Below are 18,247 nucleotides of genomic sequence, written 5' to 3'. Positions count from 1 at the left end.
GTGCACTTACAAAAGCTAGAAACTAAGTTAAGGTCCAGTTTGCTGATGTAGGGCTTAGCATGAAGGACTCGATCTAGGGCCTACTGAGTTCATTTAACAATTTCCCCTATTTGATATGGCTCTCAGCCATTGAGAGTAGTGATCAAAATGTAAGGTGTTAAGCCCATTTTCAGTTACTGCCTAAGGTCTTAGGTTGTTTTCATGTTGGGCTCATAGATTGTCATGGTGCCAGTTTTTCCACAATCATCATTTTTATGTCATCCCAGACATAAAGAAATCATTTGCTGGGCAAATGACCCCAGACATAAAGTAATTAAAAGTAGGGACACACATTCAAAATCTTTCAGAGAAAGCTGTACACCACAGAGACCATAATGAGTATTAGAGTGATAAAGTCCCAGCTGCCTTCATCATAGTATACTCTTAAGCCCAGGACCCATGATTCGACCCAGCTGAAATCAAGATGATGAAATCAGGGCCTTGAGGAAGGCCTTACCTTTTTAAACCATGTGGTTTATGTAATTATTTCATGCAATTGTGTCTCAACTTCCCCAGAAGTGTGTACCCAAGGACAGCAGGTGGTTTGGCAATGGCTAAAATGCCTCCTTGTTTCAGCTAAAAAGTAACAATTTTGACAATGCTATGGTCTAAAACAAGTTTAATAAATCTAATAACGTGCTGTGCAGCTATAGCTCTAGCAGTAGTTTCAGTAATTTCTCCTACTGTGATTGGTAAGTATCTAATCCTGTTTTCATTTGTGTTAACCCCAGGCCAAGGTAGTAGGGATCTGCCAAAAGAGGCAAAGCCAGAATCATTAACTCTCTTGGTAAATCCTGTCTTGCCTAAGACTGTAGACTGAGGGGAGTATTACAGTGAGAAGTTTCAGATTTATTCTAAATTCCTAAGGGACTGTGAGGAGTTCAAATGCACATTGCCCAGACATTTATCAGTTATTAAGGTAATTTACTGCCCAGGCAAATATATGATGAAATTTCTACAATGAAACTATTGCCTGACAAAACAATGTAACTACAGTCAAGTGATGTGTGTAAATTCATTACTAGGAATACTATCATTTGTCCTTAGTACTCAAGGTGTGTGGCATTGAGAGTTTGTGTTGTAAATCTTTAGCATATCAGTAGCTTAGCGTTGAAGGTGGACATGCCTTGTTAAGGTAACTTGTAGTTTGTGGAGGCATGTGGGCTATTAATAGTAAGTTTTCAAAACTCTTTTATGATATCTTTAGAATACTCTTAACAAATTGTATCTATAATGTGGTCGATACTGAGCAAAAGCAGGTTCTTTCCTTCCAATACACTTTAAAGATCAAATCCTGAGTTATTTTGGTTCCAAGTGTGAAAAGTTATTTACTAGGGTAGAAAAGAGATCATTGGTCTAGCCATGGCTCAAAAGTCTGCTTCCTTGGTTGTGAGGAATTTAGGGTTTTTATGGATTCACACAGGGGAAGATAGAGTGGTTACAATCAGAACAGGAAACATAGACATGCTAGTTTTCAGATAACCGTAAACAAATGTAAGTTTAGTCAAGAATAAAGACCACAATAGTAAGTATACACAAGGGTGAGAATAATTTTGAAATAACTATAAACAAAGGTTAAGTCAGACTGGAATAACAATCTCAATAGTAAGTATACACAAGGATGAGCCTAGTTTGCAACAACCATAAGAAGGGTGAGGTTGACCTAGCCAGTTTTTGTTCTTTCAGGTATTATCTTTGGGCTATTCTTTAATATTCTGTTAATATAAGGAAAAAACATCTATATAATGAGATAGTAATCATAAACTTTTGTTAATTCTTAATTTCTGGTTACAAGGTTACAGATGCAAGAAAGCTTAAAGCAGAGTAAAGAAGACCTTGGGTCAAGTATTCATATTTGATATGAAACAAAGGGTGCTGTGTGATCCAAAGAGGCTGAAGCATTTGCAATAAAAATGAAATTTGTTTTGAATAGAACTATGTGGTCCTTTGCAATGTGCACAGATCAGGGTTTATGTTGACAATTCCAAAGACTGTAACCTTACAGACTTTGAAATGTCCTTAGTTTAGCAGACAGTTGCATTGTCTTTCCAGGTCAGTGCAAGGACAAAGCATAGGGAAATAGAAAGATTTTATGCGTCATAAGTATTAGTCATGTAGAGTCCATGTGTGGACATGTTAATGTTAGGACTTGATCTGTCACCTTGGGAATAAGTACTCTCCTTTGTGACATTCTTTACTTCCTTTCTTGGCTCATTTGATTTTTAATTCTCCATAATTTGTACAGGAGTCTGATAAAATTTATTTTTTAGTTGAGTAATGTGGACACAAGGCTCCACACACTGTGGTTAAGTTGTATTACCAGAAGTTAGGGGTACTTGGCAGGGTGCCATTTAATGAGGCTCTAGCACTCTCTTTTGTCTTTGTCATTTCCAGTAGACCCATTTTTCTTGGTGGCAGATTATGATTAATGGAGAGTCTGTCATGTGAGACAGGAAAATTGTCCTTGTTGAGGATAATCTTTGGCATAATGCATTAAGGATTTGCAAATTGGGTCGTATCGACAACAAGTGATCAGTTCTCAATTTATTCTCAGAGGTAGGTCTGCTAGTAACAATTTTATGTAGGGAGAATGTGAGTTTCCTAAAAGGAATGCTATGATAAACAGAGGGCCAAATATAAAATTTGGGCCAGCAAAGGTTAGGTTCTTCAGTTAATTGAGACAGTATTAGGTTTACAATTATAGCTGTTTCATTAGTGGCTATTTTTGCATGAAAATATGCAAGTGCATTTTAAAAAATATTCAGGCTCTTTTGTTTAAACCTTTATCTTAATGATGGCAACAGTAGATGGGAATAAATTGGTAGAAAGGAGGTAATTTACTGGTCCACAGTTTTCAACTGGCATACCCGAAGAAGTGAGAAACCCTCTTTGCCTTCATAGCATGCTGAAATCACTATAGATCAGGGTTGTAAACTAGGGAAATATTTCAAGGGGTCTGTGAACTTGAATTGAAAATTTTAATTTAAAAACATGCCAATTTTGTTGGTTGGTATAAAACTATCTGCCACTACCCTGAGAAGGAAGGGGCCTGTGGTTTTTACCTGACTGGCAAAAGGGGTCCATGGAAAGAACCCTTGCTACAGATGTTAACATAATTTCCTTCTGAGAGATAGCTGGGTTGGGTGAGAGCACAGAGTTCATTGTTTTGGATGAAAATTGTGGTAGAAAATTATGAATGGCTACCTTATTCAGTCAGTATGTGGTATAGCCTGTTTGGAATGTACCATTAACAATGATAACGTAAGAAGCATTAACAAATAGAATGACATTGCTTTGATCATAAGAGCATATATGGAGTCATTTAATTTTGAAGTTAACAGTTTACAATCTTGGGATATCCCCTGATTGGATAAAGATAGCAGAGTAAGCAGGTTCAATAACATTGTAGTATTTTAGGTGAAGGTTAAGAGGTGAAGTAGAAGAATCACTTAAAAAGTCAGTGTTCTGGAGGAAAAATGTTAGGCCTGCTCAGAGTTAAGTTTGCTGAGGCTATACTTAATTTGGCAGTTCCTGCTTGATCTTTAACACAATTTGGGTAAGAATAGATAACTGCATCCAGGTGGGGGCTCTAATATGCAACAGATTTGGAGTTTCCTCTGTGTTCTTGAAATAACATCCGTAAGACTTGATTATATAAACTATTACTCCAATTATTTTCTCTTAACAAGGAGAATAGATCTGATTGAATCTATGAAAATAATTATACCATAAAATTTAAGAATATTCAGTAAGAGTTTTCAAATTCTGGAGCATTCAGGCAAGGAGATGAAGTTGAATGTTTTATGAATTATATATAGCTTTATTTATTATATACAAAGGGATTCTTTGTATATAGAAAATAGAACAATAAAATATCAGCAAAAATCCAAAGAAAACTATGACTAGTCTTTATCAGTTCATTTAGCCTTAAGTAATTAATCTGTATTTCATTAGATCTTCTGTTATCAATCTTTTGTTTATCCATTTGTCTGTTAATGGGCATTTGGGTTGATTGTACCTTTTTAAATTTTTTTTTGCAACTTTTGTTAGTAGTGAATAATGTCGCTATGAACATTGGTGCGCATATATCGGTTTGTATCCTTGTTTTCAGTTCTTCTAGATATATACCCACCAGTGGAATTGCTAGGTTATATTGCTAATGTATTGCTGGTTTTTTGAGAAACCGCCAAACTATCCTCCGAATGACTGGATCCTTCTGCATGCCCACCAGCAGTGCATTCCTCCACATCCTCTCCAACACTTGTTGTCTTCTGTTTTTTGTGATAGCTGCCAGTCTTATGGGAGTAAGATGGTCTCTCATTGTGGTTTTGATTTGCATTTCCCTGATAGCTAATGATTTTGAGCATCTTTCCTGTGCTTTTTAGCCATTTATATTTCTTCTTTGGAGAAGTGACTGTTCAAATCTCTTGCCCTTTTTTTAAAATGGATTGTTTGTCTTTTTATTTTTGAGATAGAGGATTTCTTTATATATGCAGGATATTAGTCTCCTATCACATATATGGTTACCAAAAATTTTCTCCCACTGGGTAGGCTCTTTTCACTTCCTTGAGAAATTCCTTCGTGGTGCAAAAGGCTTTACTTTTGAGGAGGTCCCATTTGTCTATTTGTTCTTTTGCTGCTTGTGCTTTGGGTATGAGTTTATGAAGCCATTTCCTATTACAAGGTTCTGTAGATGCATCCCTACATTGTTTTCCAAGGTCTTTATGGACTTGACCCTTATATTTAGGTCTTTGTTCTATCTTGAGTGGGCTTGGTAGCCTTGTAAAATATCAGATGACTGTATATATGAGGATCTATATCAGAACTCTCAGTTCAGTTCCATTGGTCAGTGTGTCTATCCTTGTTCCATTACCATGCCATTTTCACTACTGTAGCATGTAGTATGTTTTGAAGTCAGATAGTGTAATGCCTCCAATTTCATTTTTCTTTTTCAGTATGTCTTTGTCTATTTTGGGCCTCTTCCTTTCCAAATAAATTTCATAGTTTTTCTCATTCATTAAAAAATGCTGTGTTGATTTTTATTGGGATTGCATTGAATCCGTAGGTCAGTTTGTGTAGGATAGACATGTTAATGATATTTAGCCTTCCTATTCACCAAAAGGGAATCTTCTCCCATTTGTTTCAGTCTTCTTTGAAATTCTTGAATACTGTTGTGTAGTTTTCTGTGTATTAGTCTTTTACATCTTTAATTAAATATATTCCTATGTATTTGATTTTTTGTTTATATTGTAAATGGTATTTGTTTCTTGATTTCCTCCTCAGATTGCTCATTATTTGTTTACAGAAATGCTACTGATTTTTGCAGTTAGCTCTTACAACCTGTGGCTTTACTGAACTCCTGAGTTTTAGGAGCTTTGCTTCTAATTTCTCAGGGTTTTCTATGTATAGGATCATGTTGTCTGCAAATAGTGAAATTTTGACTTAGTCCTTTCCAATTTAGATGTCTTTTATATCTGGTTCTTGCCTCAATTCTTGAGCACCTACATCTCATACAGTGTTAAATAGGAAGGGTGATAGTGGGCATCCTTTTCTTGTTCCTGATCTTAGAAGGAAAGATTTTAAGATTTCACCATTGTAAATGATGTTAGCTGTGAGTTTTTCATATATACTCTTTATCATGTTAAGAAAATTTCCTTCTGTTCCTGTCTTTTGCAGTGTTTTTTATCAAGAATGGTGTTGTATTTTGTCAAATGCTTTCTCTGCATTTATAGATATGATGATGTGATTTTTTTTTCCTTTGACCTGTTTATGTGGTATATTAATTGATTTTCTTTTGTTGAACCAGCCTTGCATACCAGGAATGAATCCCACTTGATCATGGTGTATGATTCATTTAATGTATTGTTGAATATGATTAGCAGGTAATTTGTTGAGGATTTTTGCATCGAGGTTCTTTAGAGAGATTGGTCTGTAATTTTCTTTTCTTGTGGTATCTCCGTTTAACTTCGGTATTAGGGTAATGTTGGCAGCAAGGAATTGATGTGGGCTATGGGTGGAAGGCTCTGTATCTCTTCAGAGATAACTAAGTTATTTGACTTGTGGGTGTGGAACGCAGCTCCAGTCCCAGGAAATGTTTAACAATGCAAGGGCTATAAACTTTAAGTATTTAGGGGAAATGCAAAAACCAGATACGCTAAAGGCTTATCTAGAATATCTGGAGTCCTTGCTAAAAGCTTACCTAAGATGTGGAAGATATGCTAATTGAAGCCTATTGAGAACTGAAACAAAGGGACCATTTGGCCTTTCCTCTCTGTATAAAAGACGTTTGAAAATCTTGTTCAGGGCTCGGGATTCAAACTGAAAGCTCCCGAGTCCGGCCGGCCGTCAATAAACCATTTTTCCTTCTCAAAATCATTCCTGAGTCCTGGCCTCTCTATACTCAAATAATTGAACTTCTCTTAAATTCCACAACATAATGAGTTAGGCAATGTTCCTTCTATTTCAATTTTTTGGGGGATTTTAAGCAAGATTGGTATTAGTTTTTTCTGAAATGTTTGATAGAATTCACCTATGAAGCCGTCTGGCCTCGGGCTCTTCTTAGTTGGGAGGTTTTTAATGACTGATTCTATCTTTTTAATTGTGATTAGTTTGTTAAGATTGTCAATTTCTTCTTTCAACAATGTAGGCTGCTTATGTGTTTCTAGGAATTTGTCCATTTCCTCTAAATTGTCCTTTTTGTTGGCATATACTTTTTCAAAGTATCCTCTTATGCTAGTCTTTACTTCTGTAGGGTCAGTGGTGATATCCCCTTTCTCATTTCTTTGTGTATTTGCGTCTTCTCTCTTTTTCTCTTTGTTAGTCTAGCTAAGGGTTTGTCAATGTTATTGATCTTCTCAAAGAACCACCTCTTTGTTTTACTGTTTCTAATGCTTTCTTACTTTCTCTTTCATTTAGTTCTGCTCTAATCTTTGTTATTTCTTACTTTTTCGGGTGGGGTTAGTTTGTTGTTTTTTTACTAATTCTCAAAGGGTGTAGTTAGGTCTTCAATTTTAGCTCTTTTTTGATATGTGAATTTATGGCTATGCATTCCCTCTCAGGACACCTTTTGCTGCATCCCATAAGTTTTGATATGTTATGTTACCATTTTTATTAGTTTCAAGGTAGTTACTGATTTCTTTTGAGGTTTCCTCCTTGACCCACTGTTTATCTAAAAATGTGTTTTTTAACTTCCATATCTTGGTGCGAAATCTATGTCTCCTGCCTTTACAGATTTCCAGGTTCATTCCACTGTGGTCAGAGAAATTACTTTGTATGATTTCAATCTTTCTGAATTCATAGAGACTTGTGTCCTACCATGTGGTCTACCTTGGAGAATGATCTGTGTGCACTTGAGAAGAATGTATATCCTGCTGTATTTGGGTGTAATGTTCTGTATATGTCTATTAGGTCCAGCTCCTCTAATGTATTGTTCAAACTCTTTGTTTCTTTGTTGATTCTCTGTTGAGATGTTCTGTCCAATGGTGATAGTGGTGTACTAAAGTCCCCCACTGTAATTGTAAGGGAATCTATACCTTCATTTAGTTTTTCCAGTTTTTGCCTCAATTATTTGGAGGCACACTGGTTAGGAGCATAAATGTTTATGATTTTTCTTTCTTCCTGAAAAATTATCCCTTTCACTAATATGTAGTGTCCATCTTTGTCTCTCACAATAGTTTTGCATTTAAAGTCTGTTTTGTCTGACATTTGTATAGCTACTCCTGCCCTTTTCTGGTTAGTGTTTGCCTGTAAGATTGTTTTCTAGCCATTCACTTTCAACCTTCATGAAACCCTGGGTCTAAGATGTGTTTTTGAGACAGTGTATAGATGGGTCATATTTCCTTATCCATTCTTCTAATCTGTTTCTCTTGACAGGTGAGTTTAATCCATTGACGTTCAGTATTATTACTCACAAGGAATTATATTAGCCACATTTTCTTTGGATTTGTGTTTGTCATATGTTGTTTTTTTCCTCTCTCTTTTTGTCTTTTTAGTTGTTCTTATACTCTCCTCCATTTCTTTCACTCCTGTTTTTTTTCTTTCCTCCTGAAGAACTCCCTTTAGTATTTCTTGAAGGGTAGGTTTTTTTTCACATACTCTCTTAGTTTCTGTTTATCTGTGAATATTTTCAACTCTATCATTTATGAATGTCAACTTTGCTTGTTAGAATATTCTTGGTTGGAAACTTTTTTTCTTTTAGTACCTTGACTATGTCATGCCACTGCCTTCTTGCCTCCATGGTTTCAGATGAGAAATTGACACTTAATCTTGTGGAGCCGCCCTTGTATGTGATGTTTCTCTCTCTCTCTTTTTTTTTTTTTTCAGTATTTACTCTTTGTCTTGAGCATTGGATAATTTGAGCATTGGATAATTTGATAAGTATATGTCTTGGGGTAGGCCTATTGGGATTTATTTTTGTTTGGGGTGTGTTTTTCTTCCTGGACATGTACATCAATCTCCCTCCATAGGTTTGGGAAGTTTTCAGTCAGTCTTTTCTCCAACACCCCTTCTGTCCCCTTTCCCTTTTCTTCTCCTTCTGGCATGCCTGTAATGCATATGGTTGTGTGTTTTGTGTTGTCATTCAGGTCCCTATTTCACTGCTGGATTTTTTCTTTTTCTTTTTTTATCCATTCTATCTTTTTTATTTCAAACGTACTGTTTTCTATATCACTAATTCTTTCCTCTGCCTTTTCAAATCTGCTGTTATTTGCTAAGAGTGTATTTCTGATTTCTTGAATTGTGCTGTTCATCACCATCATAGCCATTATGTTTTTGCGCATGTTTACAAGTTCTTCCATATACTCTCCAAATGGTTTCTTAATATCCTTAATATCTTCCTTAATTTCATTAAATTGTTCCATGATATGTTTTGAGAGCTTTGATTCATTGTTTGATGTTCTGCTTCTCTTCCTGAGTTTTAGTTTGTTTATTGGCTTGGGCCATGTTTTCCTGATAACTGGTATTGTTTGTAATTTTTTGTTGCTGTTTGGTCCTTATTTTATCTTGATGGGTTTATTCAGTTGATTAAAAAAAGGAAAATGAGAAAAAAAGTAAGCAAGAAAAAAAAAAAAAGGGCCTGGGGAGATAATGAGGAAGGAAAGACCAAAGAACAAAGGAACAACAACAACAAAAAAAACCAGACATGCCCTCAAGCAGGAAATCCTCTTTGCGATTGAATAGACTGCTTTGGAGTCTATCCACTCCCCTTTTTCCCTTCCTCATTTCACTCTCTCCCAAGGCAGCAGGAAGGCAGTGTGATGGCTCCCCTCAGAGATTTAAATGAGTCCCTGGTAAACCAACTCATCACAGAAAACAGTGACTCTTAGTTTCCTTGAGAGAGTGCAGCCACACCTTGCCAGGAACCCCAAATATGCTATTGGAAGCCTACAAAGCATGTCCTACTGGCCCCCTCCCTTCTGTGTGCTATGGAGGACTAGTTAATTTTCTGACTCCATCTTCTCCCAACCCAAGTTTCCCTATCCCAGGGCATTTAGGTAAATCAGGTTCTCTTAGCAGATTCACCTCTCCTCTCTTCCAAGGCTCTCCCCAATTCAGCTGGTATGCTCCTCCAAGCTCAAAAAAATGGGGGACCAGAAAACTGAACCCGCACTCCTTGGTCCCTTCTGTACCCATCTCTAAAACCCTCCCACTCTCGGAGTTTGAAAATGGAGGGGTAGGGGAATGCTGGAGTTCTGGGAGTGCTGGGTACAGGAAAAGTGGGCTTGGGAGAATGTGGGATTGATGTACGTGGGTTTGGGGAATATGGGTTATGGGGAATGTGGGGTTTGGGGAACCTGAGGATCAGGAAGCACGGGTTCAAGGATCGCATAATTGGGGAAGACGGGGCTCAGGGATGTTGTCATGTGACCAGTAGTGTTCAAGGAATGCTGCAGCTATCAGCCCTAGTGGAAGGGCTTTGACTTCCCACAGCTTCTGGCTTTAGTGTCAGAAACATGCAGTTTTACCCTGAGCAAGCACTCCTTTTGTTGCAGTCTCTCCGGATCAATATCCAGATTCCTCCTGCTTTGTAGCTTCCTAAAACTGCTCAGTTGGCAGGATTAGGATTCTGTCCTCACTCAGCCAAATTTTTGCAGGAGAGGTGATGAGGGTGTACTCACTTGGATGCCATCTTGCCCTGCCTTGCATGGTTCTTTATAGGTAAAATTTTGAAGTTTTCAAATATGGAAAAAATAAATGAAAGATGAATAAATACAAACATTTCAACCTGCCTAATCATGTGATAAAAATTCAAGGTTACTAGGATGAAGAATGGATGATGGGAGTGATAGGGTAGAAACTACATAATAGTCTTTAGAATAGGATGAATGTTATTACTTATCTAAAAGAATACTGTAAGCCAATTTTATATTTATTTTTATAAGGGGAAATTATGTAAAGTTTCTAGTACATAACAGTGCAGGTCATAATGTTATTGCTGTTTTATTCACAATTGAATTGTACACATATTTGAGAGGAATTCTAGGGTTTCTTCTCAATTTGCTAATTTTATCTTATTAATATTTTATCATTTATGCATAAAAATAAATATTAGAAAATAAATACTCATTAAAATTTAGAAAATAATTTTTATGCTCACATTTATACAATAAAATACATATATATTTAAATATAGTCCAGTTATTAATCTTTTTCTTAATGGTTATTGGTTATATCAGTAAGTGTCCTGCCAGGAAACAGATTACAAGCTGAAATGAAGTGACTGAGAAGAGTTAAATGAAAGGAATGTGTAAATACATTTTGGAAGGTTTAAAGGAAATCACAGGAAACCATTATGCCTCTCGGTCTGAAGGATCAAGGGCACTGGGACCAGAAAAGCACTGTAGGTAGAAGCTATAGTTTTAGTGGTATTTTTTTTATTTTTCTTTTTTTAAAAAGCTACTTAGATCACACTAAGTGTTACATTAAAAAATACAGGAGATTCCCATATGCCCCACTTCCCACACCCCCCACTTTCCCACATCAACAACTTCTTTCAGTAGTGTGGTACATTCATTGCAATTGATGAATACTTTTTGGAGCATACTATACAGCATGGATTATAGTTTACATTGTAGTGTACACTCTGTCCCAGTCCATTCAGTGGGTTATTGCAGGATATATAATGCCCTGCATCTGTTGCTACAGTATCATTCAGGATAATTCCAAGTCCCGAAAATTCCCCCATATCACTCCTCTTTTTCCCTCTTCCTGTCTTCAACAACCCCCATGACCATTGTCTCCACATCAATGATATAATTTCTTCCATTGGTGGAGTCACAGTAATTCTATAGTAGAATACCAGTAAATCCACTCTAATTCACATTTTATTCCTCCATCCTGTGGACCCTGGGATGGCGAAGCCCACATAAAATATATATGTCTTATATTTTAGAGAAAATTGGATTTCTTTGAATAAAATCTCCTACCCTTTCTGTACTTTATCTGTACAAGTTTTATTGAGGCAAGATTCACATAGCATAAAATTAACCATTTTAAAAGTACAGTCAGTGACATTCAGTACATTCACCACATCCATCAGCTTTATCTAATTTCACTATTTTATCATATTCAAAGGAAATCTCATAGACCCAAAAGGAATGGCTACACATTCCCCACTCCCCTCAGTCCCTGTCAGCCATTAATTGTCTTTCCGCCTCTATTGATTTGGCAATTATGGATATTGCTTATAAATGGAATCTTTTTAAAATGTGACCTTTTATACCTGGCCTAAGTTTTGAAAACACTTAGCATGTTCTCAAGTCTTTTCCATGATATAGCTTATACCATTACTTCATTCCATTTTATGACTGAACAAAATTCCAGTGTATAGATATAACACATTTTGGTTATCCATTTATTAGGTGATAGAAATTTGGTGTGTTTCTATGTGTTACTGTACATAATGCTAACATGAGCATTTGTACACAATTATTTGAATATCTTTTTTTCAATACCAAGGAAGAGAACTGCTAGGTGAACAGCTAATTCTGTATATACCGTATTGAGAAACTGCATAAATATTTTCCATGTGGTTGTACAACTGTACTCATCTACCAGGTATGTACGAGGATTCCATTTTCTCCACATCCTTACCAACAATTATTTTAGACTTTCAAAAAGTACAGCCATCCCAGCACGTTTGAAGTGATGTCATATTTTCATGTTGATTTCCATATCCCTAATAACTGCAGATGTTGAACATTATTTCATGTGTTTTTCTAATTGCATATATTCCTTGAAAATATTTCTATTCAAATACTTTGCCCATTTTTAATTAGATTATTTGTCATTATGTTAAAGCGTAAGAGATTTAAAAAAAATACATACCTTCTGGGATATTAGACCCTTCTCAGATATATGTTTGGAAAGTATTTTTTCCTTTGTTTATGATATCTTTTTACTGTCTTAATAGGGTTATCTTTGATTAAAATATATTTTTGTGGAAAACTATTTATCTATTTTTGTTTCTAGTGATTTTAATGTCTTATCTAAGCATCAGTTGCCACAACCAAAGTAATGAAGAATTACCCCTATATTTACTTGTAAGACTGGTATAATTTTGCTCTTATATTTACCTCTCTAAGTGACTTATTTGTAAATATTTTAAGACAAGGATCATAATTCATGCTTTGCATGTGCATATCCACTTGTTCCACCACCATAAGGTGAAGATTCTTTTCTGAGTGCAAGACTATAGTGCCATATACGTTGAAAATAATAGAGGATATATATATATATGTATGTTTATTTTTGAACTATCAATTCTATTCCATTATTTTTGAAATCTTTACCTTTATGCCAGTATCATACTATTTTAATAAATGTGGATTTGTATTATATTTTGAAATATAGAACTGGATATCTTTTAGTTCTTTCAGTATAATTTTATCTATTATGGTCTCTTTATAATTCCATGATTTCAAGGGTGTAGCAGTTTGATATGGTTATGAATTCTAAAAATAGATACTGGATTATGTTTTTAATCTGATCTGTATGTTTAGGGCATTGAGTCCCTACCCCTTGGTGGGTGGGGACTCACAGATAAAAGGCATGGCAAAGAACAGAGTTGAGGGTTTCTGATGTTGGAGTTTGATGCTGAAGACTTAAGCTGGAGCCCCGGGAAATAAGCTCCCAGAGGAAAGAGAAGCCAGCCCCAGGAGGAAAGGAACCTTGAACCCAGAGAAAAGCAAGTCCCTGGAATGTAGGAAGTCAGGAAGCCTGAATCCTTGCAGACATCAGCAGCCATCTTGCTCCAAATAGACTTTAGTGAGGGAAGTAACTTATGCTTTATAGCCTGGTATCTGTAAGCTCCTACCCCAAATAAATACCCTTTATAATACCCAACCAATTTCTGGTATTTTGCATCAGTACCTCTTTGGCTGACTAATACAATGGGTAAGCTCTTATATTTACTGTTTTTAAAAACCTCAACTTTATTGATGCATATTATTAATATAGAATAAAATACATCTGAAGTATACAGTGAGTAGTATTTAGTATAATTACATAGTTGTGCATTCATTACATCCATCATTAGTAAAGCGCTTTCACTGAGAGGTAAAGAATTCCTTGTTTGTTTCTTTGCTTTTTGTTTATTATTATTTTTATTTTTTAAATGGTCTATGAGATTTTGATAGGCATTCATTATATCTCTAAATATTTTGGTGGTAGAATTGCCACCTTAACTATATTAAGTCTGATACTCCATTAAATGGGATGTCTTTCCATTTATTTAGGTTCTCTTTAATTTCTTTCAGCAGTATTTTATATTAATATACAAATCTTGCATATCTTGGTTAAAATTATTCATAACAATTTTATTATTTTTGTTGCCTTTGAAAATTAATTTTTTCTTAATTTTCTTTTTGGATTCCTCACAATTTGTTTGCCTAAATACAAGTGACTTATGCATGTTAATCTTTACCATGCATCTTTCCTGAATTTATTTATTAGCTCTAATGGTTAAGATGTGTTTGTGCACGAGTGTAAATAAATGTGTTTGTGTGGCTGCTATAGGATTTTTCTTCGTATAAGATCATGTCATCTCAGAATAGAGATAGTTTTATTTCTTGTTCTAAAATATATTTTTATTAGAAAGTTGTGAAATTACAAAGCAATCATGAACATATGAGGACTTCCCATACAACTATCCATCAGTGCGCTACATTGTTGTGGAACAGTTATTTGCTGTCAAGCTCTTTTTCCAGACGTATTGCTAGTTGTTGCTTGCTATTAATCCCTTGGTGTCAGGGAGGCTCATTCCCAGGAGTCATGTCCTTCACTGGGTTGAGGTAGTGCATTTATATGCTGAGTTTGGGTTAGAGAGAAACCATAATTGAGCAGCTAGAAAGCTTTCAGGAGGTTACTCAGGCAATATATAATACTAGGCTAATTTCACAAGAAAAGGTTTGTAAGTGCAGTCATCCCTACCAAGAGCCTGGCATACTGGTCTGTCCTCCTTCACTAGGCACTGCCCTTTTACTCAGGGGATTCTTGATGTCCAATTAGAGATTGTAGCAGAGCTCTCCAAGGTGGGAATTCAATAGTCTTTCATTTATTATCTGGACCTCCAACTGTGACCATGCACCATGAACACTTGAACATATACATAAGCCTTAGAAGCATGCCCCAGGTCAACCCCTAAACATGCATCCTGCCATTATCAACATCCCACACTAATGATCCTCCCCTGTCCCAGCTGTGACCGTTCTGTGATATAAAGATTCTAAAAATGAGGCCAACAAACCAAATAAAATTAATAAGCAAATGAAATAATGTAGATTTAAAAAATAAAATACAACAAAATTAAAAGTAATTTGAAATAATAAAATTGTTATACATTATGTCTTCCATCACTGAAAGATCTGTTGTCTTGTAGTAAAGTGATATTTTCTTCCATATATGCCCCCAATTTCTTATTATTTCCATTTTATCTTTAAAAAGCTTTAGGTTACAGGAAAGCTATATCGATTATATAGGGGATTCCCATATATCCATCAATATCCGCTTTTCCCCTTCACCCCCATTAATAGTATTTTACAAAAGAACGGTACATTTGTTACAATTCATGTAAAAATACTGAAACATTGCTACTAACCCTGACCAATGGATCACATTATGATTTACTGTAATGCAGGAGGGTTGTGCCTGGGAAGGCTAACTGAATACTTTTGATATTCCAAAGAATCCGTGTGGGAGCCATAAGGCCAGTAGCAGCCATGCCATTTTATTTACTTACATGTCCCAACTACAGCCATCAAGCAGAAGCTGCACCCATACAGTGGGGAAACAAAGCTTATATAGGTGGGACAACACAAAGAGAGGGGCTGGTTAATACATAGCCTATGGAATGGTTAACAGTGCTTGCTTACCTATGTGTGTTTCCTAGAACAGTAAATCAAGGGTTCAAGCAATTAGTATTTTATAGCAGATTAATTGCACTGTTGGTACCAGTCTCTCCCCTGCTGTCTGCCAATATGGCCCTCCCCCTCCTAGCCCTTCTGTAGGCAGTTCAAGAAAAGGACATTCCTTCTATATACCCTACACTGTACCCCAATGCCCATCCACTGTATAATATGCCCACTAGTCTTCTGTGATATCTGAGTGTTTAGAGCATTGGAATACTGTAGCTAAATACCACAACAGCAATAAAGTGAAGAGTAACAGATTAAATGCCTTCTCTCAGTTGTTGAGGTACTAATGAGTACATACTGCAGATTTCCTTTTGTTGTTTCACACAGACAGGGACAGATTCTGCTAATTTACCAGTATACAAGGAATGTGTTCATTAGTAGACAACAAAGTACCAGGTAGAGGGGCTTTTTGAGGAAGTTTCTAATACAATACATTATTCTCTTTCCAATTTTTTTGTCTCCTTTTGTGACATAAAAACTCAATTTAGGCATGAGAAGAGTTCTCATAGACACACAGAATTTCAGTGGCAATAGAAGAAAGACCTCAGATTATTAATGGTGGCTTTATAGCAATGTTTTGGGTGACTTTCATTCCCCATGGACTAAAGATTCCCAAACAGTGTGGCTGCATAGGCCAATAGCATGGTCAAAATTACCTCATTTTCCCCCCACATGGGCAGCAACAAATTATTATTACTTCCCCTTTTGGCCTGTAGGGTGGCTGGCACTTTAACTCATCACCTCAGTGCCTGCATTGGTCCTGCCGTTAGCATCTTAACTGGAGCTGCAGCCACAGCCCACAGTGCTGAAATTGAACTTAGTCCATTGTTGTAGGGATGCCTTATCTTTTATCTGTTTCATTAAAAGGACAATCATATTTTTAAAGAAAAATCCCAGAAAATATCCTGATCCATACTCTAAAACTGCATGAGGTGACTTCTAAACAGTTTCTTGGTCACTATCCCATATAGGAGACTTACACTTTTTAGGCAGCACATAATACCTGACTGGTTACAAGAGTCCAGATGGCAGTGTCTGCACCAGTGAAAGCATACCTTGTCACTTCTGAGAGCAGTGGGGGACTGACTCCGTACTCATTTTACTGAGCACAATGGATACCCATGAGTTATGTTCTCTAGGTCTTGGCAAGTAACTGGCAGCTAGAAGTGCTACCACAGGGTTCATTTTCCACAATGTCCATTTTCCTATGGAGCCACTCTGCTGCTGCTTGGGTATCAATGATATGGCTCTGGATACTGGTGACGTCATCTGCCTCAATAGTCCTAGTAGGGGTATTATAGGAGTGGGCACAGGGACATGATAGAGTTACCTGCTGTTGCTGGCAGGCATCAATGATGTCTTTTCACAGATCTCTTCCCCACAGATGGCAGCCCATAATAGTCCATAGTTCCTGTCTCATTTTTAATATTTGCAGTCCACCAATGGATAGGGATGGCAGTCTTCAGAGTGACTGGACACCATTGGGTTAAGCCCATCACTTGCAACAGGGTTTGGTATGCTGCATATAGTTGCTTTTCTAAGCGGTATATTTTACTTTGGCCTCTTCCCACAATTATGACTAAAACCCAAGGGGTATTTGTTTATAATGTTGCCTCTGCCACAGTCCCCATTCAAAGTCAATATTGGTGCTGGCCATGTTCAATTTACAGGGTAATTCAAGGTCCACCCACATCCTGCTTGAGCTTGTGTTACTGCCATATTTTAAATTTATTAAAGTGGCCTCCTGTGGGTTTTTTTCTCATTTGCATGCACAACTTTCCTTGATTAACACCTACAATGATATTATCTGAGTAAATGAATGATGGGGGGTCTTCAGTTCCCCAACAATCCCAGAAAGGCCATTAATTGTTTTAGAGTTTATGGTGTGGGAAAACATTATATATATATATATATATATATATATATATATATATATATATATATATTTAAGATTTATTATTTATTTATTCCCTCCCCCCCTGCAGCTTGTTTGCTGTCTGCTCTCTGTGTCCATTTGCTGCAAGTTCTTCTGTGTCTGCTTGTCTCCCTTTGTTGCATCATCTTGCTGTGCCAGCTCTCCACATGGTGTGGGCTAGCTTTCCTTCACAAGGAGGCCCTGGGTCATGAACCCAGGGCCTCCCATATGGTAGATGGGAGCCCAATCAAAAGAGCCACAGCAGCTTCCCGAAAACATTATATTTTAATAACACTTAAGAATTTGACAGAGCAGTAAGAACCTTGCAGCTTTTCCCAGTTCGACCATTCAACAAGACTCTTATAATATTGTTTCTGATGATTCTTTTAATTCTGAAAAAGAATTTACTGGTTAACATAATATCAATATAACAAAATAAGGTTACAGGCACAAATTTTTTCCTTGTGAACGGATTCTTTGCCACCAGGCCAGGATTGATGGTTGGGCTATGAACATAGCCTCCACCATTGGCCTTCTCACATGAAGTTGAACGTAGGCTGGCTTGACTTGCTAAGGCTTCCTTCAGTATCTACTTAGGCAAGTTTTAAAACAAAGTGGTAGTGATATAACTGGATAGTAATTTCTTGCAACAAAATAGCAATATTTGGGACTGCTGCATGTGTTGGGGTTACTTTAATTTGATAATCTACTGCTATGCAATACCCCTGGCAGTCCCCAGTTTCCACTCTCTTCAGCCATAGAGCTGCTTTACTATAGGTGGGGCAAATCAGATGAATACAAGCCGAAGCATCTGTGTCTTGATTTCCAGGCAGAGAGGTTGTTTCTGTGAAACATATCATTTATAAAAATAATTAAAAGTATG

General features: G+C 36.5%; 1 protein-coding gene across 2 annotated transcripts in view; it reads left to right on the top strand.

Annotated features, from left to right (window-relative positions):
* The window catches only part of LOC105746990 (zinc finger protein 596-like), a 49,036-nt gene that overhangs the window by 1,681 nt on the left and 29,108 nt on the right, over nucleotides 1–18,247 (top strand). The gene's annotated exons all lie outside the window — the stretch shown is intronic.

The sequence above is a fragment of the Dasypus novemcinctus genome, chromosome 6 (genome assembly GCF_030445035.2).
Source record: "Dasypus novemcinctus isolate mDasNov1 chromosome 6, mDasNov1.1.hap2, whole genome shotgun sequence".
Taxonomy (NCBI): Eukaryota; Metazoa; Chordata; class Mammalia; order Cingulata; family Dasypodidae; genus Dasypus; species Dasypus novemcinctus.
Note: the sequence above shows the minus strand (reverse complement) of the source record. Positions and strands in the feature narration are given on the sequence as shown.